General features: G+C 32.8%; 1 protein-coding gene across 1 annotated transcript in view; it reads right to left on the bottom strand.

Annotated features, from left to right (window-relative positions):
* The window catches only part of LOC108728341 (uncharacterized), a 119,501-nt gene that overhangs the window by 54,459 nt on the left and 58,772 nt on the right, over positions 1-6,270 (bottom strand). The window lies entirely within an intron of this gene.

The following is a 6,270-nucleotide window of genomic DNA, read 5'->3' on the forward strand; positions in this document are numbered from 1 at the left end:
CAGAAAGATGGGAAAAAGTAGTAGCTAGCGATGGGCAATACTTTCAATGATTCATTTGTAACCATTTTTTCACAATCAAGTTGCATTTTCATCAAAATAACAGCGAGAACTTAGTTGCGCACCTAATATATTACGTTTTAAAAAGCGTATTTGAGACTAATATTAACTTAAATAAACAAAGTGTTACGTAAATGGACATAGGTTATGTCTGGACATAAGTACATGCCCAGTCACTGGGATCGAACAGTACCTATGTCCGAACAGTTACACAAAACTTTATTTATTTATATTAATATTAATCTCAAATGCTTTTTTTATCTTAAAGATCAATTTGAATTAGTTGTCTTTTGTCATTAAACATCTATTTATATTATTATTTTCCGTCAGCATATTAATTTTCCAATTGTGGTCGGACACTGGATAATTACGTTTCAGTGTCCGACCAGCTTGTCCGGCCACTGGTACATTGACGCATTCTATTATTTATTTAAATATTTTAATTAATAATTGCTATAATATAAGTGGGTTCAAACAATTTTTCCTTGCTTAAGGGAGTCTTGAGTTTTCAAATGAATACAAATATTTATATTAAAAACCTTTTTGATATTATAAATTGTATTATTTATGAGAACCTAATGCTTAAACGTCCAGCTGGGACATTTACCTTAATGGAAATTAATATTATATTGCCGTTAAACAACAAATTTTCATCCGTCGACGGAGGAAAATATAAAAATAAAAACCTTTTCCCTTTCTTTTAATTTTAATTGTTAGCTTAATCATTTTAAAAGTCTGATGCCTCTTACAGGTTCAACCTAATTTGTTTGGAGTTCAATTATGCGTTGCGGCAAGACTTTATCTTTAATTAAAGTGTTACTTTTAACGGCACGTGAAATACAAATAAAATTTTGCAATACCATCAATTTGCGAAAACTTCGGCATAATCTCTCCGCGAATATATTTTTCGCAAGTACTCTTCGTGCTTCCCACGCATTTTTAATTTCAACGACATTAACAACAACCGTACCATATACTGCATAAAGAGCGAGTTAATGAGAACAAAGTACGACGGAAAATAAGAGTAATGATGGCGCACAGCATCTGCTCCACTGCGGAATATTTTAACGAACTTAACGAAACAAACAAGGTTACGTGGAATTTTTCAGTAACAATAAGAGATTCATTTTGTCACGTCGATATCTCACGTCAACCACAAAGGACCAAGATAGAATTTTTTCATGTATTAAAATGAAGCTTTCCAAGAATATCGATTATTACAGTTATTTCTTAATTCAAAAATCATTGAGATTATAATTATAATACAAAGTTATTAAACACATAATTAGAATAAAAATAGATTTAGATGTAAATGCAATAAATAGAGCAATTCATATTTTTAAGTGACCAAGTGACCATATATGTATATTAAGAGAAAATATTCTAAATTTTAATAAATATTTATTTGAATAGTGCCAACTAAATATTTACTTACAGCAAATAAATATTTATTCAGTAAAAATAAATGATATTTAAATCAGATTAATGGTTATGCTCCTTATATTTAGTAAATATTTAGTTGGTACTATGAAACCACACCACACACTACAATATTTCTTTAATCGATAATTCGTAATTTGCCTAAAATCAATAGAACAGCAGAACGAGCAGAAGCGACTAATCTCTGTTCGCAACATGTTAGGTCATTAAATTTGATTGGTTCTCTTGAGTTTGCTTCGTTATCGTTCACAATTAACGAACTATTTAATATTAACGTTCCGATTTCCGATAGCTCTTGCAGGACGCTCACAATGGTCTGTAATTTCCGGTGAATCGTAGCCAAGATTTTCGAATCAATTTTTCATCGATTACCTCCTCGGATATATCCTGGTGTATTGACGATATTGTTGAAAAATTAATGAAATTTAATTGTGCTAGAATCTCTGCTTCTCTTCATAAAGCACTCCATTCGGAGCGTAATATCGCTTCCCTCTCCCATTTATTGTGCCGAGATAATTCTTTCATTTCCGGACGTTCTGAAATATGCGAAGAAACGAAGTCGTAAGTGGTAAGCGGGGCTGTTGGTTGTTATCGGAAGGAAAGTTTTGAAAATTGCCGGCTCAAGTGCGTCTCACAACGTTCCAATTTCGTTCCAATTTGCGTGCATCAGACAATCGGCCAGATTTAATTAACGTTTTTATCGGTCGCTCGTTCAGTGGTCTCCCGAATAAACCGAAGGACGCGGAGTTATTGGCTCATTAAAACGCAGAATCCGATGAATTTTTTATGATCTGGTAATTGGCCTCGTGCAACAAACAAGAACTGTTGTACGGAGCGAAAGAGCGGTCATGCCATCGCGTGGATGTTCCCTTGAATCCCAGAACTTCCGGTAATCCCGCGAACCGGAACGGAAACTGCGTTGAGAAATGGAGAGACAGAGCGACAAGGCCGAGAGTGATTTACATTGTGGGTGTCGCACAAACGCGTGCCCGCGGTGTATACGCATTGAGAGAGAGGATTTTGTTAATTTAACAAGCCACCAGTACTTTAACAAGTGATCGGTAAATATATGACAACAAAATTGATTTGTTGTGATTGCTACTAATCTGCTATACCAACTAATTATTAGTAATAGAAGCAAACTATATAGAACCTAATCTATCTTTTGGATAGACTTTAAGATCGTTTATCATAGAAATCATAGATGATCATAAGGACTTAAGTCGTAGGAAACTAACCAATCACAGACAAATAGGGAGAATACTTGACTAGAATGGTCAATTTCTTACGATTTGAGATCCTACGTACCGTCTTACGACCGTCTACGACTTCTATGCATGTATATATGAGCCTTTTATTTGCTAGCAATACTATTAATTATTTGTTACATTGACGAATGAGAAAAAATTAATTTGCAATAATAACCAATCGATCGTTTTCTTAAAAAATATCACATTTGTTTTCCTTTGATTTGTTCCTATAACAAAATCATTTCTCGCAGTGCGCGCGTATGTGTGAATATATATGTGCGTGGACGCGTATTTTCTTCGATGGGAAATTAAACGTGCGACCGAACTCACGCATTTACGCGCAATTGCAAAGCTGGAAATTCGTTCAAGTTGAGACGCACGTGTCTCTCCAGACTCGAGTCACGTCAGCGTCGTTAAGGACTTCTGGCAGGATATTCTTTGAACTTCGTATATCCGATAATCGTTCTTCACAGACCGAAATTAGTTTCGGGATAAGTAGTAAAGCTCGTTGAAAGCTCCGTTTCTGATGTAACGACGTCGGATGTACTTCCTTGTTACAAAGGAAAGAGAAGCCGATAAATCAATCGCAGTTAATGCCGAATGTATTATCCTGTCAATCCTTCCATTCTTTCGACAGAGTGAACTGATACTTCATAATTTGGATTCAAGTTAAATAAACAGTTATCGCGATTTCCTTTATTCATTTTAAGATGTCAAAAGTCAATTTTATATCTTCTTTTATGTAAACGTTAAGTATATTTCTAAAATGTGAAGAGATATTTAAAAAATAAAAATGCTATTAACAAAAATATTAGCTACATACTCTATTAGCACAATTAGTAAAACTATTTATTATTTATTCCACATAATTTTAAGATGTAAAGAGATATTATATATAATTAAATATATTTTCTTTCAGCTCAGACATGAGATACATATTTAAGTATATTTTCATGGAGCTTCCGAGGATATTTCATAAAAATACAAGATTGTTGAATTATTAAAACAACGTGTTACATCTGTAGCTTAAATTATACATCAAAGATAATATCATTTTGCATTAATACATTTCGTAAAACCTAGTATTAATGATATACGAGATTCAATTCGTTATTACGATACAATAAAAACGATTGATAAAACATTTCGAGTATTATCAAACGATTTCATATCTCCACCAGAAAAAAAATTGAAAAAATATATCATATTAAATAATGTCTCTGTGCCATAACGCAATCGGCAATAAAGTTTTACGATCGATCGCCTTTCCGTCGAGTTCCATTGACAACGCCAGAAGTTTCTCGTCTGTGATTTTATTTTTATCTCAATGTCACAAGAAAGTCACCGACCTTCTATCAATCAAATATGACATTTGCTTAATGGCAATAGGAAAATAAATATAATATTTAGATAAATGTACGTGATCGAACGTTTTCAAAACTTTCTGACATAAAGTCATTTTTAATATATACAATCCTCAATAATGACTATCAAATATGATACTCTCGATTGTGAGTCTTATAAATTTAATATTTTTTCCGAACTAATATAAATACTAGAAATCGCCAACGCAAATCTTACAATATTTCTCGTAAATGTCGTGATTTTCTTTCATAAAGCAGTATCAAATAACGATTAATACAGAATCATACTCGATTTCAATGTCTGAAACTCCGATTTGTACTAAATTTCAATTAAATTCTCGTTACTTCTTTTTATATGTACAAACGCTCTCAACGGCCGTCCGACGTATCGTGTGTAAACTTTGAGCAACGGCGAAAAAGCGTTAATTCGTAAAAACCGTTCCATTTTCGTCAGATAAAATTGATTGCAGGGCAGTGTTAAAAGCATAGGGAGCGCACACAGGATCATAGATCTAATGCGAGAACGGGAAGTGTCAATTTGTTACGATTAAATGTTCCATCGAAATGGCATTGCCGCGGGGATAAACGGTTCTACGGTATCTCGCCGGTAATGGACGATAAATTTTGAAGATCACGCAAACCTTGCCTGCAGAGAGAACTGGCATTGCCCGGAGGGCGTCAGCGAAACTCTTTACCGATAATTCTATTTCCGTCGCAGCCGTCCACCACCGCTTGTTCCTATTATCGCGCCCGAAGATAGGTGGAGATAGGAAGAGAGTGGAAGCGGGGAAATGTGAACAGGCGCCCAATTTATCTGCGATTGAAAAAAAATGAAAACTACTCCATCTAGGTATATCGAATGTCGGGGAATCAAGAAAAATGGCTGCAGTCGTTTAGTGGCCAATTGAAAACTTTCTCTGAAACCTTCGAAAAAACTGTACAATTAAGTAAAATTATATCTATGTAAAATTATCTTTCGAAATAAGATAAAATTGTCTTTCGAAATATATTCAGCAAGTATGTGTTCGTATAACATTAACCTTTAGAGTGCTCTAGACTGCCGGCATTTTTTCGTTAAAATAGTGGTTTTTTTCTCGAAACTTTTTTTTATATAAGTAACATATCCATGGCGCAGAATATCGAGATTTGTGCAGAGCCATAAAAGTGGCTTTCCCAGCAGGGAACGTACGATCAAATAAAAAAAATTTTTATTTTCTCAAAAATGGTGTATTTCAGGGTTCTTGGTATCGCTGATTCCAATTCTGAGCATAGGTTTAGAAAATCTCGAACCCTAAACGTAATATTGATAACATAAACGTGAATATAAACGTATAGACTCATGCAGAGAACTTTCCTTTAGCATTACCCAGAGCTAACGACATAGATGTAAAAAGTTTATAGCTCCTTTTTGACTTTTCTTTTTTGTTTGGGTCTTAAACTTATTTTTTGTATTTTTTTACTCTTTTATATTTTTTATTTTTTTTGTATATTTTTCAATACTTATATATTTTTATATATTTTGGACAACATACACATATATATGTTTAATACAATTAGTATTTAAAATGCCATCAAAAATGATATTTTAACCCACACTCAAGAAGAGCCACAAGAGTGACTTTCCCAGCAGAGAGAGTCTAAAGGTTAATATATTAATTCAATTATTCATCGCAATTAATAAGTATAAAAATATATATTAATAAAGTTTTTAATGTATTGTTTAAAACATTTGCAAAAATAAATAATATTTTCATTAATGAAATTACTGGATATTAAAAGAAGTTAAAAATATCTGTATATACAGATATGTATCCATTAATCCTTTATGGACCGACGATTTCGTTTGGGGTCACCCTCTTTTATTTTATAAACTCGCTCAATTTTGATAAAACTTATATAGCTTATGAAGTAATTTGATAATACTTTATTCGAATCTGAGATTAAAAATAATTCAAAATGGTAGATTTAATATGATGGATAGAATTTTAAAAAATAATTTGATTATAAAACTCGGAGTTTTTAATTGTGAAGTAATAAAAATCAAATTTCCAGTTTTGCTTTATATGAAGAACCATTTTATGGCCCCCTTGAAACCATACAACTTTTGTCTAAAACATTTTCTTGTAAAATGCAAGGGAACGGAAATATTTGGGGTGATA

Source organism: Mycetomoellerius zeteki, unplaced genomic scaffold, assembly GCF_001594055.1.
Source record: "Mycetomoellerius zeteki isolate Tzet28-1 unplaced genomic scaffold, Tzet1.0 scaffold61, whole genome shotgun sequence".
Lineage (NCBI taxonomy): Eukaryota > Metazoa > Arthropoda > Insecta > Hymenoptera > Formicidae > Mycetomoellerius > Mycetomoellerius zeteki.